The 24,634-nt window shown below is 46.5% G+C and overlaps 1 protein-coding gene across 4 annotated transcripts in view; it reads right to left on the minus strand.

Annotated features, from left to right (window-relative positions):
- Window positions 1–20,341, minus strand: part of Mamld1 (mastermind like domain containing 1) — a 113,887-nt gene extending 93,546 nt beyond the window's left edge. For 3 of the 4 annotated variants that reach the window (XM_074062194.1, XM_074062191.1, XM_074062195.1), the window contains exon 1: window positions 20,103–20,341. The gene's annotated coding sequence lies outside the window, so the exon portion shown is untranslated. The other variant, XM_074062193.1, reaches the window with a different exon arrangement.
- Window positions 20,342–24,634: the final 4,293 nt, after the last annotated feature.

Genomic DNA, 24,634 nt, shown 5'->3' on the forward strand with positions numbered 1-24,634 from the left:
ACAAACTAACAAAATAGATCATTTGAATAGCTCCATCTCTATTAAAGAAACCAAAGTTGCAATTTAAAAACTCCCCCCAAAGCCTCCAGATCTAAATGGTTTCATTGGCAAATTCTATAAAACATTAGAGAAGAACTAATAGAATTACACATTATCTTCCAGAAAACAGAAGAGGGAGAACTTCTCAATCTGTTTTATGAAATTAAGCATTATCCTGATATGAAAACCAATGACGGTATAAGAAAACTACAAACTGAAACCCCCTTGTGAATACAGATGCACAATCATCAAGAGATTATTTGCTAAATACAAGAACTCAGACAACATTAGATACATAATCTGAATTTCCCTATAACTCTTAAGCAAATAAATTTGAACAGAAATTTCCAGACCTAGGTTGTTTCACTGGGGAATTTTACCAGATATGAACTGGCAGGAAGACCTTGCAACTTATTATATGACTTGGATACCAAAACTAGATGAAGAAAGTACAGCAAAAGAAAATTACAAATCAGTATCTTTCATGAACTTAATGTTTCAAAATCAATTATACTAACAAATCAAATCCACGAGTACATAAAAGAATAACACACAAAGTGGAGTTTATCCCAGATTGCAAGACTGGTTCACTATTTGGAAATTAACCCGTATTATGTACAATACAAACAAGCTAAAAAAGAAAAATCAATTGATGCAGAAAAAGCACTGAACAAATTCCACAACCATTCATTTCATTATAAAAGTTCTGAGAATTCTAGGAACAAAGGAGGACCTGATAAAGAACATCTGTAAATCCCTACAGCTAACGTTATACTTAATGATCAAAAGTTGGTTCTTTCACTATAAGACTAGCAACAAGGTAAGAATGCTTACTCTCACCACTACAATTCAACACAACACTTACAATTCTAGCTACTGTAATAAGGCAAGAAAATGAAATAAAAGGCATATAGATCAGAAAGGATGAAACACATCTGTCCTCATTGACAGATGACATGATTGTCTATACAGAAAATCCAAAGGGATTGGAAAAATGACTCCTATACCTGATAAGTGAGTTAAAAACCAACTGACATAAATCAATCACACTTTATATACTAGCAGCATATATTACAATACCACACTGACAGACAGATGTATAGATTAATGATACTGAATTGAGAGTCAAGAAATAAACCTGATATTTATGGTCAGTTGATTTTTGACAAGAGTACTAAGACAATACAGTGCAAAAATAATAGTCCTTAAGACAAATTGTGCTGGAAAAACTGGATACCTACATGAAAAAGAATGATGTTGGACTCTTTATTTTCACTGTGTACAAAAATGGGTAAAGGACTTGAATAAACATATACTAAAGGAGATATATTAATGGTCAGTGGGTATATAAAAATTGTTTTTGGTGGCACTGGGGTTTGAACTCAGGGCCTCATGCTTGCTAAGCAGGCGCTCTAACACTTGAGCCACTCCACCAGTGGGTATACGATAAGGTGGTCAACATCACTAATCATTAGGGAAAGGCAGGTCAAACTCACAATATAGCCTCATAACAGTTAGTACGGCTATTATGAAAAGCACAAGTGACAGTGTTGGAGCAGCTATGCAGAAAAGGCAATCCCTAGACACCATTGGTGAGAATGTAAATTGCCATTATGAAAATTTAAAATAGAACTACCATAAAATCCAGCAGTCCCAGATCTGGCTATGTAACCACAGGAAATGATACCGATATCGCAAAGAGATAGCTGTATCCCCTGTTCATTGCAGTATCAGTCACAGTTGTCAATATACAGAAACAACATATGAGTGTCCATTGATAGATGGACAGATAAAGAAAACGAGATGTTTGAATATGTGAAATGTGATATGTGAGATGTGTGTGTATATATAGGCATATATATATGTATATGGGTAGGGAGGGAGGGAGAGAAAGAGAGAGAGAGAGAGAGAGAGAGAGAGAGAGAGAGAGAGAGAGAGAGAGAGAGAAAGGGGATGAATTATTCAACCATGAAGAAAAGGGAATTCTTTCATTTGTGATAACATGGTTGAATGATGAGGACATTATACTAAATGAAGTAAGCCAGGCAGAGAGGACAGACTGTATGATCTCACTTACATGTGGAAGCTAAAATAGTTGAACTTGTAGAGCAGAGTAGAATGCTTGCCGGTGGCTGTGGGTGGGGGATAGGAGGATGTTTAAAGTGTACAAACTTTCAGTTAAAAGATGAGTAAGTTCTGGGGCTCTAGTGTATAGTATGATGCTATAGTAAATAGTGCTATGTTGCTTTGTGAAAATTTGCTAAGATCTTAAGTGTTCTCACTACATCTACTAGTACACACAAAAATGGTAACTATGGGTGCCAATGGATGTGTTAATTAGTTTGATTGTGGCAATTACTATACAATGTATATACTTATATCCAATCATCACATCGTATGCCAGTATTATGTGTAATTTTTATTTAATTAACTATTTTGAAATAAAAATACTTTAGAAGATAGCTCTAAATGTAAGAGCTAAAACTATCAAACTCTTCGAAGAAACATAGGAATAAATCTTTGTGACCTAGTCTCTTAGGTATACCAAAAACAGGGATAAAAGAAAAACTAAAAATATTAAACTTTATCAAAATTAAAATTTTTGTCATGCAAAGTAGAAAAATCCCATAGGATGGGAAAATACTAGCAATTCATATATCTTATAAAAGGAATGCTTACAATTCAGCAACAGGAAGAGAAAGGCCCTGAACAAATATTTCTCCAAAGAAGATAAACAAATGGCCAACAGATACATGAAAGGTCTCAGCATTATCAGTCAACAGAGAAATGAAAATCAAAACCACAGTGAAAGACCACTCCAAGTTCACTACAGTGACTATAATCAAAAGGAGAGAGCTTGGCTGAGTGGCTCAGGTGGTACAGCATTTGTCCAGCAAACATGAGGCCCTGAGGTCAAACCCCAGTACTGCCAAGAAAAACCCCAAAAAACAAAACAAAGAAAGGCTAAATTACAAAGGTTGATAAGGATGTGGAAAGATTAGAATCTTTACATACTGTCAGTGAGATGATAAAATGGTTTGACTACTTTGGAAAACAGTTTGGCAGTTCCTCAAAATGTTAAACAGTTACCATATAATCCAGAAATTCACTTTTAGGAATATGCCCACATAGAGATTTGTACATGAATGTTCATAATGGGCATTACTCATAATAGCCAGAAAGCAATAATATATCCAAAATTCTATAAATTGATGAATGGAAAGGCAGAACATCGTCTGCCTATACAATGGAATATTATTTGGCAAGAAAAAGGACAAAAGTACTGATATATGCTATGAAATGAATGAAGCTTGAAAATATTATGCTACAGGAAAGCAGTCACAAAAGTGTACCTATTATATGATTTGTTTAGAGGAAATATCCAGAATAGGCAAATCCATCAAGGCAGAAAATATATTAATGGCTTCCATGGAATTGGGGGTCAGGAGTATGGAGAATGGTTGTTAGTGGCTATGTGGTTTTTTGGGGAGTAAATAAAATGTTCCAAATTTAGATATTGGTAGTGGTTACACAAGTCTGAATATGCTAAAAATCACTGAATTAAATACTTTAAATGGGTGAATTTTGCAGTGTGTGGATTCTATTAATAAAACTGTGTTTAAAATAACATACCATTTACAACTGCTCTGAAAATACAATACTCAGATATTAAATCTAAGAATGTGTACAGGATCTGAATCCAGAAAATTACAACATGTTTTAGAAAGAAATAAAAACTTAAAGAAATGATTGATTAGAAGACTCAACATAATAAAGATGTCAATTATCAAATTTGACTTATAGTTTTAATGTAATTCCTGTCGAAAACCTGAGCTTGTTTTAAAATTTATATGGAAGAATAAAAGTCCTAAAATAAAAACAACTTTGAGAAATAAGAATCCAATGAAATGAATCCTTCTACCTGTTATTAACTTTTGTTATATGACTGCATTAGGCAGAGAAATAGACACATAGATCAATGGAGAGGAATAAATATTCCAGGGATAGACCCATACAAATATGTCACAATAGTTTTTTTTTTTTTTTTGTGGTACTGGAGCTTGAACTCAGGGCCTTCACCTTGAGCCACTCCACCAGTTCAATTTTTTGTGAAGGGTTTTTTGAGATAGGGTCTCACAAACTATTTGCCCAGGCTGGCTCTGAACCACAATCCTGATCTCTGCCTCCTGTGCAGCTAGGATTACGGGCATGAGCCACCGGCACCTGGATGTCCCAACAGTTTTTGACAGAGGTGTAAAAGCAATTTACTGAACAAGGTAAAGCTTTTTCAACAACTCTTGCTAGAGCCATTGAGCATCCATGGGCCAAAAGAAAGAAAGAAATCTAAACTGTACACCTATATCAAAAGTCATGAGCAGACATTTCACTGAAGAGAATATGCAGATGGCAAATGGGCTCTATAAAAGGCGTTTGATATCATTAGGCATTAGGGACATAAAATTAAAATGACAGACAGCCATCACTACGTATCTATGAGAATTGGGCCCCTCATACTTTGCATTACTCCCCTATCAGAATTAGGCTGAATGAAAAGCCAATCTGAAGAGCTCACATACTGTACAATCTTATCCAAATAACATTCTAGAAATGAGAAAATTATTGAAATGGAGAACAGATCAGTGGTGGCCATAGGTTTGGGACTTGGGGTGGACCAGAGTGGGAGGAAGTTGGGTTTGGCTATAAAAGAGCAACATGGAGTATCGAGGTTCCTTGTCATGATGGAATTGTTTTGACTGTGGCCTATGAATCTACACATTTGATAAAACTGCTTCAAATTTAATTTAATATCCACACGCACACATGCTAGTGCATGAAACACTGGCGAAATCTCAATAAGCTGGTGGATTATAGCAATGTCAACAAATTACCACTGGGGGAAAATGGGTGAAGGGTATATGGGATCTCGCCTGTGTTATTTGCTAAAAATGTGTCTGAATCCATAATTAGCTTGAAATAAAAAGGATTTTTAAAAACCATAATATTAACTCCCTACAATTAAAACTGTGCTACTAGAGGAAGAATAGACAAATTGACCAGTTGAATAGTTTATACACCCAGAAATAGACTGAGGGATACATGGAAATTAACTCTGTAATAAAGGTGATCTTTCAACTATCTGGGACAGAAATGGACATTTTAAAAAAACTGTTTGTGGTAACTGGGTAGCCATTTGAAAATAAAGGTAAGCTCCTTATCATAAACCATTCACAAGAATAAACACCTTATTCCATGGATGAGGAATCTGAATGTAAAACATGAACCAATTCAAATACTGGAAGAAAAATGGATAGAAGTCTCTTTAACCTGGGTGTGAAGACAGGCTGTCTAACTGAGACTTAAGGTCCAAATGTGACTTTTAAAGAAAACATTGCATGGCGAAGAAATATAAACAGCATTTGAAAACAACAAAGCAAGAGGAATTATTCGCAACATATACCACAGATAAACAACTAACATCCTTACCACATAAAAACTCTTAAAATTGAAGATGAAAACCAAAAACCCAATCAGGAAAGGGAGAAAAGACTTGAACAGATAATTCACACACACACAAAATATCAAAAAGGCTCTTAAGCATATGAAAAGATGTTCCAAGCCACTCATAATTAGAAAAATGCTAATTAAACTACACTGAGATACCATTTTTCACCTATCAGATTTTCAAAAATTAAAAAGTATAGCAAAGACTTTGCTGGTGAGGCTTTGGGAGGAAAGACACTCATGCATTGCTGATGGGAATGCAAATTGGTGCAAGGTTTCTGGAGGGGAACTGGGCAATGTATAGCAAAACTACATTTGGTTTTCCTTTTTGACACTCCAATTACCCTTACAGAAATCTACCCTGAAGATACAGCTGTGACAATGAAATACGTATGTACCAGGTTGTTCGTTGAAGCAGCACAATTGCAAAATATTGGGAAGAACTTAAAATGCCTATGTCTAAGGAGGGTTGCAATAATCTACCACACATCCACATGACACAGTGGGATGCACCTGTGATGAAAGAATGAAGAATGAGTTTGTATCTATGAACTGACACAGAGTGACTGCTAGGAAATATTGTCAAAACCAAAAACAAAGCCACAAAGGTCTCTATGGTATGCTCTCCTTTATGAAAGAGGAAACGGGGTAGAGGAAATACACAGAAACCTGTATTTTTGTGCAAAAAGAAACAAAAACTAACGTGGTTGGTTGCTTACAGCACACAAGTGCAATGAGATGAGATGGAAAGGAGAGACGCTGAGGTAGGTGTCACTTTTATAAGGTTTTCTTGCTGTACAGTTATCACTTTTGGAACTATGTTATTATTGCATATGCCCCCCAAGTTGAAATTAACAAAGATGGGGGAACCCAAAGGAATCTAATCAGAAACATGTGAGCTAAATCATATTCATATGACCTCACTGGGGAAGAAGGGATGGAGAACTAGCTCAGGGAGTTTTCAACAGTGATGGACAGTATGCTCAGAGGCTGAAGAAAAGAATTCTAAACAAATATTTCTCCCTAGTTAATAGGCTTCTTCACAGTCCTGGGTCGGTGATTCTGAAACTACTTTGTGTATACTCTAGGATTGAGTAAATGTATTATGGATAATAGCAGAGATATTTCTCACTGTCTATGGAGGGAGTTCTAAGCATGGAAAGAGGAAAGGCAGAATAAACTTTGCTGTTGGATTGGAATTTAAGGGGATCAGTGTGAATTCATTTTACAGATATGCACGTAGGCAGAGAACTAAAGAAACAGACATACATGTGAATTAACTGATCCAATTTCCTAACTTGGTGGACTGAGAAGATCAAGCATCAGTGACACCCCCACAGAAAGATCTTACACCTAGCACCCACATCATCATTTCCTAACATCATTTTCCGTCAAAAGGAACTAAAAGGTTTCCTTGCAGAAATGACTGGTTTTAGGGTTGAGTCAGGGAAAGTAAGTATGAGATGGGCCTGGAGCATCTTGTGCCAGAAATTAAGGCTGTGCTCACAGAACGATTAGACAAAAGGACATAGGAGCCAGTTTGAAGGAGGGCCCATCAGCCCAAAACTGGGACAACTGAGCATCAAAATAAATAATGGTAGTAAAGGATTATAACTCATTGAATAAAATTAGAACCCACTAATCTACCTAATATAAATCAACACATAAGTAAATATATTTACTTAGAAAGTGAAATGATAAATATAGAAAGGATGACGGAATCAGAAACACATTATCTGGCAACCAGCATGATAAACTTGCCTCAGGCAAGGATCATCAAGGAGTGCTAAGCCAGTGAGTGAAAGCTTGCGGAGTAACAGGATATTAACATAGCTTCCACATATGTTCTTCCCCTGAGGTAGTCCTTAATTGCAAGAGGAAGAAATAGCACCTTGACAGTGGAGACACCTGGCAGTCACTCCTTAACTGAGTGACTAAAGTGGCTATCGCTATCGCCAGCGGTGAAACTCAGGGACCTCATGTGCCTCTTGAGGTGGTGCACCGAGGGGACACAGCATCACTTCTGTGGTGCTCCCGCCAAATGTACAGAATCCAAATCTAACCATGAGGAAATGTCAGACAACAAGCCCAAATTGAGGGACATTCTGCAAAGTAACAGGCTTATATTCTTCAAACATATCAGTGCTACAAAGCACAAAAACAAACAAAGATGTTGTCCCAGATTAAAGGAGACTAAAGAGACATGACGACCCAATGCAGTGAGTGATCTTGGATTTTCTTTTGCTATAAAGGACATTATTAGGACAAGTATCAAAACCTGACAAGGTCTTTAGATTAGTGCCCATGTTAGCTTCCCGATTTGGGCCAATGTCCTGAACTTTTGCAGGAGAATGTCTTTGTTTTACAAAATATATATTGAAGTATTTGGGATAAAAAAATATCATGCCTGAAATCTGTTCTCACACAATTCAGAAAAAGAAATGTGTGTGTGTGTTTTGTGTGTGTGTGTGTGTGTATGTGTGTGTGGTGCTGGGGATTGACTCCAGGGCCTTGCATAGGCTAGGCAAGTGCTCTACCACTGAGCTATGACCCCAGCCCTAATTGGATCATTCTTGCAATTATCCTGGAAGCCTGAACTTATGTCAAGCAAAAACATTAATTAAAAAAGGTTGGAAGTGACCAATGAATGGTACCAGAGACAAACTATAGAGAGCAAAGAGTAAAGTAGGCCTGAGGGCCCACCTTAAGAAACTGCTCCCCATTGATGGATGGCTTTCTAAGAGGCAAGAGGACAGGAGTCTCCAGGCACATTGTAACATTCAGAAAATAGTAACTGCCATTTGGATAGACTTCAAGTCAAAACTGGCACCCTCCTTCTGACAAAGGTCCCATTACCAGTGCTCCTGAAAGGCCTGCTCATTGTGACAGGTGCCAGCTGGTCTGTTGAACTCCCTCCAGATCCAGAGTCACAACTCAGCCCACAAGGCAAAAAACCTGAGAACAAGAGGATCCCTTTCAGGTAGGCATACTTAGGAGCACGAATGTGATGGGTGTAAGGATGAATGGATGAACACATGGAAAGGCAGGCAGGTACATAAGAAGTAAGATGTAAAAGGCAGGGCTGGGTGCAATGACTACTGCCTGTAATCTTGGCTACTTAAGAGGCAGAGATTGTAAGGATCATGGTTTGAAATCAGCCTGGGCAAAAAAGCTAGCAAGAGCCCATCTCAACCAATAAACTGAAGTGTTTTGGTGCACGCCTGTCATCCCAGCTACACAGAGGCATAAGTAGGTGGATCATGGTCCAAGGCTGGCCCAGGGCAAAAACTTGACACCCTATCTAAAAAATAACTACACTACACCCTTGATATCCATGGGACTATGGTTCCAAGAAGGTCACTATGAGGAAGAAGTGTCAGTGCTCAGGGTGCAGAGTTCAGTACTCAAATTTGCCTGCACAGTATGTACTGCTGGTCTGAGCCTCCATCATTTCAAACCGCATGGAGTTCACTACATTACTGTCACAAAAGTTACTTTTGTACACATTAATACTGCTCACCAAAAACGAGGTCTTATTGCATGCTCTCTATCTCAAATACAGCAGATTGTGGAGTCATTTTTCCCATAATGCCACCCAACTTCTAAAACTTGAAAGGTGGCTAAAGACATGCCACCTTTCAACAAATCCAGAATTTCACTTGATCACTTTAATTAAGTATATTCACTTTCACCTTGCTTTTGGGGCACTATTTGCTTTTTGGAAAGCAGGTTTTCACAAAATGAAGGGCAGGAAACTCTCAGCAGATTACACAAGGATTTAAACACAACTGACGAGGCAGGACTGAGAGATTCTCTACACCAACTGAGCTGCGTAATGTGAGAGTGGGAATAAAAAAATTGTTTTTGAAATTGCTTTCGATTTTTTATTTATTGTAATAAATGTATATGTTATAAATCCACAAATAAGGTGGGCTTACTCTAAAGCAAAAAGGGCCAGAGCTATGACTCAAGTGGTAGAGCACCTACCTAGCAAGCATAAGGCCCTGAGTTCAAACCTCAGCACCACCAAAAAGAGATGTGAAAGGCTACTAACTACCCAAGATGACAGAACCGACACAAATTAATAATACTTTGCACATTCATTATTTTTAATAGTTTCAGCCCACTCCACAAAGCAAGCACCCTATAAAGTGCAGTTTATCAGGGGCATGCTAAAATGAAAATATTTAGCTTGAAGAGTTTATAACATGTTGTCTAACATGGCTGTCATTAGTCACTTGTGGCCACTGGGCACTTGAAATATAGCTAGTGCAGATTGAGTTGTGTTGCAAATGCAAAGTGCACATCGGAATGTGACGCTTTCACATGATAAAAACAAATCTGTGCATTTTTATGTTGATCGCATGTTGAAATCATAGTTCAGATATGTTGGATTAAATAGAAATACACATTCAAGTGAATTCCAGCTGCTCGTTTTTTAAAAAAATTACTACTAAAAATTTTTTAAATTACATGTGAAGCTTGCATTTGTAATTCGAATTACATTTTCCCTGGATAGCACTATTGTTTTGCAAGCTTTTCCTTGAATCTTACCTTCTCAACAAGGTCCTGTTGTCCATCCTATTGAAAATTGCATGCTTCCCTCATACTCAACTCCCTCCTTTGATTTCTTTTCCTCACCTCTGATACTATGTATTTACTTATTATTAATTTTGTCTGTCACTTGTCTCCTCCACTAAACTACCTTTCATGTCGGTTTTTCTGTTTAGTTCACCCTTATATCCCTGACATATCATTAATTTGCACAGTTTTCTCATGTGGATATTTAGTAGCTTTTTACATCTCAGGTTTCCACTTCTCTGTCTATCCATCAAGCCAGCCAGCCAGCCAGCCAGCCAACCAGCCAGCTTCCAACAGTCCTTGGTACATAGCAGACACATAAATCTTTATTGAGTCCATTTTTTTCATAACTTGTGACCAGCTCCTGAACTGATCAGCATCAGAGTCTCCATTTTGGGTTCCTTCAGGCTCCAGTTTCATGTGATCCTTCCTTCCCCACTGTCCACATGGAAGCAGAGAGGAAGCCCAATGCCAGCTCTCGATCACCTGAGAGGACCCACAGTGGAGAGAAGAGCCTGGGGCCAGGTGCCTTGATCTCAAGACCACAGCTCTTAGAAATATGAGGGCTGGGGGACCTGACAGCCACCAGGATCTACATGCTTAAAAGTGCATTTGGCCTAGATGTCTACCTTCCTCTTTCAGAAATATCACTGAGTGTAGCCTCTAGAAAGGATTAAAGGGTCAGACTACTGATCAAGGAATATCCTGCAAATAGAAAGCTCCAGAATAATGAGAGGAAAATCTCAAGAGCCCCTTTAGGCCAGTTCCCTCATTGTAGTGATAAGACCTGTGAGGCCCAGAGAGGAGAAGGGACATGCCCAGGGTCATACAGTGAGGCAGTGGAGAGGGGCCTGGCCTACGGGCCACCTCTCCCCATCAAGAGCAGGGTTTCCCCGACTCTGCACTCCCACCCAGTCCAGGGGAGACGGTGGCCAGGCACCATATGGCTGGGCTGGAATGGTGAGAAAGTGTATAGAGCTGGTGGTGGTGTGGGGATGAGCTGGGCGCATTTTGAAAGCACCTCATCAACTATAGGTGGCCAGCGCACTTACATAATTAAAAAATAGCAAACAAGCTAAGGCAGAATACTCAGGGTGCAAACAGTTGAGAGACTAAAAGTGTCTTTTAGACAAGACAAACAGTTACTCATTGCAAAAATAAGGGTGTGGTGGCTCGGGATTGTTTTTTCTTTCTTTAATGAAAATTAGCAAGTATGAAGTCAAACTGAAAACAGGCCATCTATTTAAAATGAAATAATGTCAAATAACAGTCCCCTAGGACCACTCCCCATCATTCAAAAAATCTGTGTTATTTTAAATTGGGCATTGGTACAAGACCAACAAAATTAAACATTTACTATTAGCTGAAAACAACTAATGGATGTTGGGAGTAGGGGTGAGAAGCAAAAATTTCTTTCTGATAAGCTACTGTTTGATAGCTAGAAATCAAAATCCCTCAGTCACAGATCCTGCTGACTGTAAGCCCACATGATGCTGGGGCCTGGACGTCTCTTCTGTCACCTAGGAACCATGGGACGGGTTACTAGATGTGACCCTGGAAGACAGGGCTAGTTCATGTAACAACTAGGACTTGTCCTTTTCAAATATTTTAAGTTGGCATATAGTTTACCTTGCTACTCAGACAATCCTGGCATGTCAGAGATGGAGGAGCCCTTTGTATGACCGTCATTGTACAGATGAGAAACTGAGGCCCAGCGAGGGGCAGTGACTTGACCAAAGTGCTGTTGCTAGTAGATGTCAGAGCTGGGCCTGGAGCACAGGTGGATGATGCTCTTCTTGCTATTGTACCAGGGCCTCCTCTCAGTGCATCTTCTGAAGGACAACCAACAACTGCCTAACATTGTTGGGTGAGATCTGCTTTCAGGTGACTTGTACAATTCCTCCGCCTCCAGATTAACAATGAAATTAAAGCCTAGACACTCAAGCAAACGGTGAGAATCAGGCCATTTTTCAATGTGATTTCCACTTAACCACGCTTGGCAAATATGGATGGTTTAACAAAAGATAGAATAGGTGGGGTGATGCCCAGGGTGACCAGGAGGACAGGGCAGGACGAGAGAGAATTGGAGAATCCAAGACTTTAATCTTATGATTTCATGGAATGGGTTGGTCTAAGGGGCTCTTTGGAGGCAGACCTCACTACCTCACCACCCATCCAACCTACTAGCAGGCAGGGAAGGAATCCAGGCAGCCCTGCTGCTCAGGGCACCAGTCCCACTTCCAAGGAAACACATGGGCAATGTATGAGCGGCTTCTGGGGCTCCCTGTGGGTGCCGGCTCCCCAGAGGGATTAGTGCGGTAGCACGCCTTGATATTTCCAGGGCTCATTTTGAGGGCTGGGGCTGCGACAAACACAATCAAGCTCTTTTCTCTATTGCTGGGGGATCACTAGAAAGAACCAGATTGTTCACTTTAATTCCAATGTCAGCATAATTATTTTAACACCAAGCATGTCACATTTGACTCTATATCCCGGAAATTAATTTTAGAGTGGCAGTGAAATAAAATGGCATACTTCTCCAAGCTTTGTTACAACATGTTCATGCAACAGAGAAGAAAATGTTGTAATGAGAGGTTAAATTAATCCTTGACAGACATGCAGCTTAGAAACATTGTGCCCTCCCCCCAAACCTAGCATAACGCATGCCAGTCTTTCAGAAGTAGACGCAAGGCATGCGACGTTAGCAACTGCACCAAAACTACTTAAGATTCCGAGGTTGGCACTGGGATCTCCAGAAGCAGATATTAACACTGAATCTCATTAAGAACAAAACCCAAACAAGCTTCTGCCACTGCCAACAGAGCCCACCCAGCCAAGCCCCCCAAGGGGTTGGCAAGACCCAATCCCCTCAAAGGCCCTAACTCACCACCACCATTCTCCAACTTGGTCCAGCTTTGGAGTTCTGACTCCAGCATGTCCCTCTACTGTCCCGTCAAAGCTGAGCAGAGCACGCATCGATACTGGACAGGTTACATTACACCACATTTAAGAAGGGTCCTCGTGCACGCTGCACCAATTTGCTCTGCCTGTGCATACTTGGGTGCAAAAGGGGTGTCCAGACCTGAGAATTGGGAGCAGGCTTCTGTCCCCTTCGGGCTCCCTTAAGTTTTCCCTAGGGAAAGTTAGGCAGCTCTGAGTCGGTGCCCTCGTGCTGTGTGTAAGAAGGGTGGTCAGCAGGCTGTGGACATGGAAAGGCAGGTGGAGTGAGTCCTGTCCTTACACTCTGTGCCACTACAAGAAGCTGGGGGGGGGGAGGGAGGTGTTCGGGCTTAGATTCTGGGCAAAATGCGAATGCAGAACTTATGGGATGGGAGTGGGATTTCGTTGCTATCCTGCCTTCAGTCCCCTAGAGACCGTACTTCCCTCCTAGGATGGAAAGTACAAGCTAGGACCACCAGACTCTTCTGACTCATATACCACTCACTAGCTCAGGCCCTGCAGCCTCCTGTGTCCCTGCAGGTACTAGTGCAGATACTCCTGCAGGTGGAAGAAACAGGAAAACACAATGGCTGGCTGGCTAGCTGGCTAGACCCCCCCTTCCAACAAGATGGAATCCCATGGCCTGCCACATCTTTCCTTCTTTGGGTCCCAGGGAATAACTCTCAGCCTTAAGAAAATAGCATTTACAGCTGGGCATGGTAGTGCACACCTGTAATTTCAGCTACTCAGGAGGTGGAGGCAGGAGGACCAGGAGTCTCAAATGAGACCCTGCTTCAAAAACAAAAGAAAAATAAAAGAACTGGGAGTGTAGCTCAAGTTGTAAAGCCCTTGCCTAGCATGCAGAAGGTCCTTGGTTTGATTCCCAGAACTGAAAAAGAAGAAAGGAAAATGGTATTTTCAAACTTAACTTAATAGTCATTTACTTAGCAGAACAAGCTGTAGGGTACACGGAGAAAGTAAGGTAGTTGCCCTCCCCCCCTAAGGAAATGGGGGCACTGGGAGAATTTGGGCAGTACAGAAAGGAGCGCTGTCTGTCCTGGGGTCAAAGGGCAGGACTTGGGGACCACGGGTAAGACCCTCCAGGGCCAGGCAGAAACCCTCTCTTGCGGGCCAGGGAATAAAGGGAGAGTCTGAAGCTGGGGTCCTAGGGAGGCCCAAGAAAGCCCATCTGGGCAAGGAAAATTCTCAGACTTTGCAAAGAGCTTTTTTCCTTCTTCTACCCACGGCTTCCTTAGTTTCTGTCTCTGGGAAGCTCAGTGTGTCTTCTGCCAGGGAGGCGCCTTACTGTTCCTTCCCCCAGGGGATCTTTCTGGATTGTGACACATCCAATTGCTTTGGTAATTAGAAGAGGTCAGATTTTAGGAGGAAACCTGAGGCTCCAAGGAAACTAAGGAGGCTCCCTGAAAGGGGACAAAAAGGAAAGCAACAGGAGGGGGGAGGGGAGGCAAGCAGGCCCCAACTCTTTTGCTTCCATCAGCTCTCCTGGCATAAATGCTCCTGGGCTAGCAGACATGAGCCAGCAGTTTGGGAACAGAACCGCACAGGGTGTGTGTGACTATCCTATCACGCAAACTCTTTCTCACCGACATGGGGAGCCCCTTGACTAACCTCCCCTAGGCTCCAGGAAGCCCTTCTTCTTCCTTTGCTACATTCACAGACTCCACAACAACAATGACATTACACAAATAAGAAGCGATAAGCATGTGCCACAGCATCCCTTCCCATTCATTCTGATCGGTTAAGTTTCCCTTCTCAAAGTCCTAAAGATGTTTAAGGACTTAATGTCTGAAAACTCAGTCCTGGTCCAGCTAAGCCTTACAATGCTTCTTTCCTGCCATACAGTTGACTGGTGCTGCCTAGGTTACCCCTTGATGTGGTGTGGTTGTGAGTGGTGTATGATGGGAACTGGTTTATTGTGCTGATCCATAGTAACGGCCCCTGTTCCTCCATCATTTATCTCCCTCCCCAGCGACATCTGGGTTGCTCTCAGCATTCTATCTGCTCCAACAAACACTCAGCCTTTTCTGCTTGGATAAGGAGATTTTTAGTTACATCCATTATATGTGTATCAACATTTATGGCGGCAAGATAATTGCCAAAGAGCTCAGAGGATAAAATGTCCTTCTTCATAATGTCCACCCCTACCCGTTTAAAAAAATCAATATTAACATCAAGCAGGACAGTGGGAGATTCTTGCACAGCTGCTGCATCCTCAAAGTTGGAAGTGCGATTTTAGAAAACGCTCGGCTGGATACAGGATTAAGAAAGGGTTCAACATTAAGTTCTGAACCCACATCCTAGTGGTGCATGTGTTTGGAGGGAAGGCTTTTTTGTCCCTGTAACCCTTACTAACTAACTGCAAGGCAGCCAATCTGCTCTATATTTGATGACTCCTTTGGAAATATGCCAGTCTAATTTCAAAGAGTTTAGCTCCTGTTATCTGTAGTGATTAGGAGGCCTGCCATCAATAGGCCCCAAGAGGCTGGATTAGGAGTACCTGACAAGAGCTCCCTGGGCTGCCTCCCAGCCCCCTTGTCTCCGATTCTGGGTTAGAAGTTCACACTTGCAAATACACAAGAGAGGGAACACTTCCCACTTTAATATTGTTTTCATTGGCCTTCTGGAATTTTTTTTTTACTTCTTCTTCTCCCTGCCTCTCAAAATCTCAGCCCCACTTCTTTATCTGTTTTCCCCAATAACAAGGTTCAACTTGGTGTTCTAATTCCCCAGAAAATCACTATTTCATTCACAAATCATAGTGCTTTAGAACTGGAAGGGAATCAGACTCAGAGGTTATGGGGCAAGCGCAAGGATGGCAGAAAGACTTGCCCAAGATCACGCTGTGAATTAGTGGGGAGAGTTTTCTAGAATACAAGTTTCCCAGCTCCTGGTCAAATGATCTTTTCTGCAATGCACTGTTGCAGAAAAAAAAAAAAAAGAATCCTTGGGTGGAAAAAAGAGTTTACTCCATATGCAAAGCCGCTTTAAAAGAGAAGAGGAAACCATTTGCTGTCAAAAGAGTCACTTGTTTCAGATCAGATCACTTCATAACCCCAAACAGTAGTGAGTATCCTAGGGACATTTCCCATAACAGGTGCTTTTTAAAGCTTTAGGTGATCAAATTCAGAAGGGAAAAAGATATTGATCAAGCTGGCCAAGCTTGAAAAATCCTTGTCCTCACTGAAAAGGATCCACAACAGTAAATATCCTACCTTCGCATACAGTGAATGTGCAGCCACCACCCCCCCTCCAGCAACAGGCTATTTCCTGGTTGAGTTTAAAAATTCAGTGACGTTCCTGCTTCAACCCACACATCTGTGTCACTGTCAGCGTCAGTGGCAGGAAAACAGACGAAGTCACCCTTTGCTAATGATTTCCTAACATGGAATTTCCTTGTATCTCCTAAAGCCTTTCTTCTTCCAGCGCCAAACTGCCCCCCCCCAACACACTGTACCCACGGAAAACTGAAAATGGTCACAGCCGGAAGAGGATAGTTTTTAAGGCGATCTTGTAAGGAAGAGCTTCAGCTCTTGAGATATTTTTAAAGGGGGAAGAGAGGAAGGACTGCTAGTGTTACCAACACCAGTAGGAATAAAACAAAGATTTCCTCACAGGCATCTGGAAATTTCTCAGCTCTGGCTCCTCTCTTTCTTTCCCTTTTCCTACCTCCTCCTTCCCAAGTTCCACTTTGAGCAACATTCTCACATGGGTACTGGAGGAAATAGTCAGCAGCTGGAGACAGACACTGCCAGAGGGCAAGGCAGCCCCCAGTGCAGGGAAGAGGCACTGAAGAACCTCCAAAGCACAAAGCAATATGGGAGCCCCTCACTTTTCCCTCTGGAGAATATCCTATTTAATATGCAAACCGGTCATCAGGAGAAAAGAAGGCTGTTACTTTAAGGGGAAAAAGCTGATTAGCTGCTCTTGGCTGGCAGCAAACAGCTGGTCTGTCCGGCAGGTTCAAGGCCATTTCAGCTTCTCTCTTATGGAGAGACCATATGTTCCACCTCGCACATCAGCAGCTTTATTTTCCAATCTTACTCCAGAAGAGAAGCACAAAGGGGGGGAGGAGAAGGCAGAAGCAGTAGATTACCCTTTGATTACTTTCTCGTGGTTTTAGATTGCAGGAGGGATGTGTGTGTGGGGGGGGGGGGATAAGCTAACGCTTCACCTTCTATTCCAAAGACCAGAAAATGTTCAAGCAACACTTATTAATAACCTCCAGAAATGAGAGTGAAGGGAAGTGGGAGAAAGACATGCGAAAAGGCACAAATAAAACGTAGATATCAGATTGAAAGGGAATGGTAGGAGGTGGAGGCAGTGAGAGGTTCAGAAGCATCTAACTTTGCTCTGGAAACCCACCAGCCTGAGTTAGGGCCCCGCCCACTCCTCTTTTGTCACTTTTTCTTTTTGCTAGCATTCCCTCCCTGAACAAACTTCGGGAGGAGAGAAGTGGACCACTTTCAGGGACCGAGACTAGCAGTCTGATGGGATGACCAAAGGTTACTTCTAACATTATGATTGACATTCTTCAGTCACCCCAAGTTTGGGGGATAAGCAGGTGAAAGGGACAGGGGTCCACTAAGTCCTTAATCCAACTGAAAGTCGGAAGTCCAAGCGTCTTGAACATCCCCAGGTTACAGACGCTGGGTAGGCGCAGAGACAGCAGGCAGGCGGACGGTCAAGAGTGGCATTCTTATCCTCACTGCCTGCCACAACTGGAACCCAGGAGGTGGCAGCTCCTACTTCTTTCCCTCCTCCAAACAAAGGGCACCCGCAGAGAGTTTCAGCCGCTGTGTGTGTGTGTGTGTGTGTGTGTGTGTTGGGGTGGGGGTGGGGGTGGGGGTGGGGGGCATGCGGCAGGAGGGCTGGAAAGGAATGAGTGTAGCTAAATGCAGGGTGGCAAAAGCGTCCCCGCCGCCGCCGCCGCGGTCTTGGCCGCTGGCTGGCGCAACAGCCGCCTAGGGCTTTCGGAGAGAGGGGCGCCCGCAGGAAAGCGAAACCGAGGAAAGGGCGCCCCCTAGGCCCGAGCCCGGCGAGCGCAGCGGCCAGCAGCGTTTGGCCACCCCGCTGAGCATTCGCCTCCTAGGGCCCCGCTCCCGCCCGCTTGCTGTGCAGCCTGCCGGGCCGTCTGAGCCGCTGGGATTTAGGGTGTCCAAGGCTGGCAAGGCTGAGCGCACAGCGGACGCCAGGAGCCAGAACTCCCCGCGCCTTCCTGGGTTCCTGCAGAGGGTCCTTGAAACACAGACCCCCTTCCCCCATCGCCTACATTTGCCCTCCCGTCCCAAGCGGTTCGAGGCCACTTGGAGGCAGCCTCCCCCGCCCCCTGCCTCTGAGTCCCTCTCCCCTTCCCTCTCTCCAGCCTCCTGGGAAACAAAGGGGCTTTTTATAAAGCGGATTGTTGGCGGCGGCGGCGGCGGCGGCGGGGGTGGGAGGGAGGGGGGAATCTATAAAGACAAGAAGAGGTGGGAGGGAGGGAAGGAAAGAAGCTGCGAGGCCTCCAGGGGCCCGGAGCTGCGGTGGCGGCCGGGAAGCCCCGGCGGGTGCACGGTCGACCCCGCCCGGCCAGTGGGCACACGGGCAATCGCCCGCGCCTGCCAAGAACTGGGCCGAGCCGCTATGATGCTGCCCACTTGCTCGCCCCAGGCAGGGAACACGATTCCCAGCCACCGGCCGGGGCTAACGGGGGCAGCGTGATTCCTGCAGGAGTCTCCCCCGGGAGACCCAGGCCCTCTCCCTAGCCAACTCTTTCAAAATTGCTGGGGCTCCGGGAGAGTTTGCGTCTTTGTTACAGCGCGACCGCCTCTCCTAAGCTCGGCTCGCTTGTCCTAGCAGACAATGTCCTGGAACCGGCCTTAGTAGGCTACCCACAAACAGCATGCTCGCCGCGGGGACAGCGCCCTGGGGGGTCGGTCCCTTCTGCTGCCAAACAACGATAAGCCACCCCAGCAAGGAGAGTCCCTTCTCCCCGCGTCCCCCAGCCACTCAGAGCTCCCGCCCGCGCGCACACACCACATTCGGAGTGCTGGGCTCAGCCGCACCCAGCTGCGGGAACCCAGCGGGGAGTGAGTCTCCGGGATCCAAGCGCGTCTGTTTTCCCAGGTTCCGACGGCTTCAGGGCCGAGTTTTCTGGCAGGGTAAACCTATTACTGTCCGCTTAGTCCGAATTTAATCACGGAGTCTAATCAGAGAGCCTCGCCAGCTTTCCAGGAGGTTCAGGACACACCGCATCGGGACCGAGCCTGGCCAAACCAACTGGCCGAAAAAAGTATTTGGCGGCGCTCCGGGGGGCTTCCCGCCTGCCCTAACCGGCGCCTGGCGCCGGGCTCTGCCGCCGCGCGGATGCCGGGAGCCGGGAGCGCGCGGAGTCTGGCGCAGGGACTCCAGGAGCGCCGGGTGGGAGACCAGTTGGGGCTGCCTCAAGCCGCCAGCTCCGCTCAAGGCTGCCTTCCCGAGGAGTTGGCCAGGGAAGGAGCGCAGGGCAGCGGCTCTGTGCGCACACACTCCACACTCCCGCTGAGCGACGGCGAATCGGATTGGGGCGGGGGAATTCTCTGCCCAGTGCCCACTGCCGACCTGCCGGGCTCTGGGAGCTGGCATGGGAAGGCAGCGTCGTCAGTAGCACCTGGGCTGTGAGCGGCCCAGGGGTGTCGGGACAGAGTGGGAGCTTCCTGGAAGCCCAGTGCAACTGGGGAAGCCCGCGCAGCTCGTGCCCCTCTACCTTTCCTCCCCAGTATGTCGCTGTCAATTCCAGATGTCCGGGGGGCGCCTAGGAGCAGGCAGAGGCCGCGGTCCCCAGGCGATGCGAGCTGCGCTCAGTCCGGCTGGATCGGTCTGAGAGGTGGATGGCCAACCCTTAGCTCCAGGTGGGTTGTGTGCTCGGAGCAAACTTTGGGGTCCCTCAGCTCGCAGTCCCCCGGGGAACTGGATTCTCAGCAATGAAGACTATAAGTGGGGGCCATAGTGCACCCTGGAGCCCCCAGAGCGGTCGGACCTCCCCCGCCCGCCTTCACCCTTACCGTGTTGCGGAGCTCCGGCGGCGGCCAGGGCAATGCCCGAGGGGCGGGTGGCCGCCGGCGGGGGCAGCCTAGCCCCAGGCGCCCGCCGAATGGTCCAGCCGAATTGCAGATCACCCTCTGGCTAGCGGCCGGTGCCCCCGCGCCCGCCCGCCGCCGGCCGCTTCAGCTCGCGGCCAAGTTCATGCTGGCGGCGCTGCAGTGGCGGCCTCAATCTGCTCGCTCCATTCCCACCACCCGGCTCCGCGCCGCGCGCCCGGAAGGTGGAGTTTCGGGGGTTTAAGTTACTGATAGGCATTTCTCACTGCTGTGTCACTCGGGGAGGAGGAGACACGCACGCCGCACACTCACACACCCTTACACTCACGGCGACGAGTGGCTCCGGCCTTAAAGGAGAAGCTGCTCTGCCCTGCCCGCGACCCTGCTGGCCTCGAGCCTGGAAACGCAGGGTTTCCAGGCAGGGACGGGGCCGCGGGCAACCTAAGAGCCGTGGTCGCCCAAGGGGCCTCCCAAGACCTGCAGATACTTTTAAAGGGGAAAGCGGCGGCAAGCTGGCTTCATCGTGGCTACCTCGTTTCTCCAGTTAACTCGATCCAGGACAGCTAGGAGAGATCAGGAGGGCGGAGGGGGCGCGGGTACACTCACCTCTGTGCTGCTTCTCACGCAGAGTGGCCTGTGTCCTCGGTATTAGGCGGCTCGCCTTGATGGGGAGAGATGACAGCAAGGTTACCAAGCAACCCTGGGCATGAGAGGACCGAGCCCGCCAGAGCGAGGGCTACAACTGGCCCCTGGCGCTAGGGAAAAGCCCATATGCCCCAGGTAGACTTCCTGCGTGTGAGGAGAGCAAGCTGGTGAATTGTGTGTGCCCTGGACAGACAGAGGGAGAGGGAGTGAGGAAGGGAGAGGAAGAGCCAGCACTCACCAGTGACAGGGCCAAAGAACGTTCCAAACTGTCAAAAACCAAAAGAGAAATGCAGAAAAACTCGGAGATGATGAGGAAAGGAGAGAGGGAGGGAGGGAGGAAGAGAGAAAGAGAGAGAGAGAGAGAGAGAGAGAGAGAGAGAGAATCTTTTCCCACTCTTAGCAGAGCCTGTCCAGGAGCTCACCTGAAGTGGGTGGTGGGTTGGGTAGCGCTGGTCCCACCGCCTACGTGTCTGCTGGCTCACCAGCTTGCACCCAGGCAGCCAAACAAACAGGCCTGCCTGCAGTGGCTGCAGCGGGGACCTGGGCTCTCAAGTGGCAGCTGGCTACTGAACTGCACCCGTCCCTCTCCCTGACTAGTGCCTTGCTCCTTACTCCCACATTCCCTCCTCCAGCTCTTGGCGCGGACACTGTCCTCGGTGCCCTCCCACCTCCCACCGGTGAGCTTATCCTGTAACCCAGGCGCGCTGGCCACCCTGCCTCCCTCCTGGCCCAGGGCAGGCAAAGACGCTGCTCCAGCTGGGCTGGACTGGCCCTCTCTGTTGGGGCTAACCCCAGGCTGACACCTGCGGCGTTTACAAGACCACGGGTTCTTGAAAATTGCCTGGTCTGCCAGTGCCCTGTCCATCCTTTGCCCTGGTGCGGAGGCTGGTGACTTCCCTCTCTCCTCCTGGTGCTGGGCTGCACCCCTTCTTCAGGGTGCCCTCCTCAAGTGCATTTACTAACCTGGACTTTCCCTGCCGGCAGCGGCGTCAGGGGCTGAGCAGAGCTGAGAACACCGCATCTACTCCAACAGTAGCAGCACTCAGCTACAGCAGGTACCTCGCAGTAGCAACCTGACGCTTGGCGGAGCCAGGGGCCATAAAGGGGTGGGACAGCCGCCCACTCGGCTCCTCCTTCCCTCACGCCCACACCTCCGGACCTGGAAAAGCGCTGGGGATCCCCTTCAAGAATCAAGTGAAATCCCTTGGTGGACTACTTAGGCACAGCAGGGTTGAGTGCTTGCCTCTGAGTTTTTGCTGAAGGTCCTCAGTGGCAGAGTTGCCTCTGGGCCCAACCAGAGGCACAGGTGCCAGACACAGGAGGCATGCACCAACACAGCAAGGCGGGGTGCGAGGCTCAGCCCGGCGATTGGAAAGAAATTCACTTTGGCTGGGCCCAGTCCTGTCTGCTTTGGAGCGGCAGGCAGCGGGGAAATGATATTGCTCTCCATTGAGAGAACCCAGCCCAGTCCACACATTCAGGCCCCACAGGGAAGGGAGTCATCCTGGAGCTGAGAGAGTCCGACTCTTGAAGAGAACCGAATTCAAGAAAGTTAAATGGAGGGTGAGGTGGCTATCATGGAGCATTAGTCAGAGGCTCTTACAATTTCATCCTCCCTCTCAGTGTGCACCAATCAAGGAGGTGGAATTTGGGGTTCTACTCCCAGTGCCTCCATCCAAGCCTCATAGACCTCTGCTTCCCCAGTGCTCTGGGAAGCCCGTGAGATCACAACTGCCAGCATGGCACTGCTACCTAGGTGGCCACTAGACATCTCAAAGTACCTATGAACGCCTGCCAGTCTCCCAGCCCACCTTGTCCATGGTTTACCATCTCAGCTCACAGCAGCCCATCCACTTACCCAGGCCAAGCTCCCTGGAGTCTTACTTTCATCTCTTTCATTCCAGTCCCGCTGACAATTGTGTTGTCCCCAGCTTCAAAAAACTGTGGCAATCTCAGCATTCTGTGCTCCTCAGTTGGTAGCCCCTGGCCCCAGCCACCAGCATCTCCCACCAGGGTTACTGCAGTAGCTGCCTACCATGTTCAGCTCTCCCCTTTTCCAATGCACTCCAAGTAAACCATAAGTGCTTCTGCACAGATCAGGCTCTGAGAGGTATCTCCCTGCCTCCTTAGTCTCCTTCACATCATCTTCCCTTTTGCCCTGCTCACCCTGCTTCAGCAACATGGGCCTCCAGACTTTCTCAACATACGAGTTATATTCCGGCCTTAGGGCCTTTGCACTAGCTGTTCCCTTGGGCTGGAATTCACTTCCCCCAGACATCCATGGGCCAGCTCTTTCATTTCCTCTAGTCTTGATACAAATGTCACCTGGCCACCCTGTGTAATGTTTCAAAGCCCAACGCCCATCTCTGGCACTTCCTCTCCCCTTCCCTGCTTTGTTCTCTCTCAGGCACTCACCAGCAGTTGGCCTCCTCTATAGCTTCCATCCCAGGAGGACATCCCTCCTTGCCTGCTTCATGCATTGCTGTATTATCAGCTCCTAGCAAGGACCTGGCATGGAGCTGCTGCTTAAGGAATCTTAGTAGAATTTGTTTTGCTGGAGCTTTCCAGGAAATTCTGGGGGCCATGGGCTTGTGCACACTCTGGGAAAGGGAATCATAGCTGTCATCACATTTTAAGGAGGTCTGTGACCTAAACAAAAGTTAAGAGGGATGGAGGTCAGGCAAAGAGCTTTGTGTCAGCACCATGAAATCAACCCTGGGTCACATCACCAAGGGGCACTGTGGTGCAGATGTGTTGGTGGCAGTCTCACAGGCAACCAGAGGCACTGCAAGTGATTGTATCCCCTACTGTTGGAAACACAGGTTCCCTGTGCTTGTCATCTAAGGTACCCCTAAGGTTGCTGGAGAAATGGGAGAGGAGGTCAGAAACAGGCTGACTGGGGTTTTCTCTTTATTGAGTGAGTAGTCTGGCTAAGACAACAAGGGCCCTTTTGTCACCCAAAATTAACGACGGAGTCTGGAACTAACAGTACATCTCCTCCATTTCTCTAGACCTAGCCTGTACTTTACCTACATGAGTCCAGGCACCAGGCTCTAGATGAGGAAGTGGGAGGCTCTAAGAGGTGGAGACACATGTCCCAGGGCACACAGCTAAAAAACAACAAGGTAGTAAGCGATTGGGTCCCAAAGCTTGGAGCACTTCCACTTGTTATGTGGCCACTTGTTTAGTGTGTACAGTCCTGGCCTGTGGGTCCAGGCAAGGAGAGGAATCCCATAGGGGTCTCAAGGAGCTGCCCTTCTCCTAGAAGACCCTCCTGGTCCTGCTGATAGCATGAGCTGAGCACATATGGGCCTTGCCTTTGGTCTGATCCAAACCTGGAGCTCCATGGATTTGAAAACAATCAGCAGCCACCTGTCATTCAGTCATACTTCTGTGAACATATGCCAAGTTTTCCCAAGTTCACATGACAAGTGCAGGGGCTTAACTGGGCAGCCTCTGGAATTCAGTGTGTGGCCTGCACAGGTAGGGGTCCATGGAGACTGGAAGTAAGAAAACGCATCCAGTTGCTTTATTCATCATTTCTCCCTTGCCCCAAGCCTCTTGTGGCTCTCTACTGCTGATGGCACTAAATCCCAACTGCCCCACCTCCTGAGTGTGACACGTCTCATTTGTAGAATGGGGTCATAGTCTTTTTTGGGTATTTTCCCCACAAACAGGACCACCGCTGGCAGCATGTGTGGCCCATAGCTCCCAGCCTCAGAAAGAAGGTGTTATGACTATTATCCCAAAGATAAAGACAAGAGGCAGCCATCAAAACTAACAAGATGCAACCCATTCAAGCAAAATCCGATGTCCTGCATGTAGTACCCAACACCTTCTTATATCAGACT

Source organism: Castor canadensis, chromosome X, assembly GCF_047511655.1.
Source record: "Castor canadensis chromosome X, mCasCan1.hap1v2, whole genome shotgun sequence".
In the NCBI taxonomy this organism is placed as follows: Eukaryota; Metazoa; Chordata; class Mammalia; order Rodentia; family Castoridae; genus Castor; species Castor canadensis.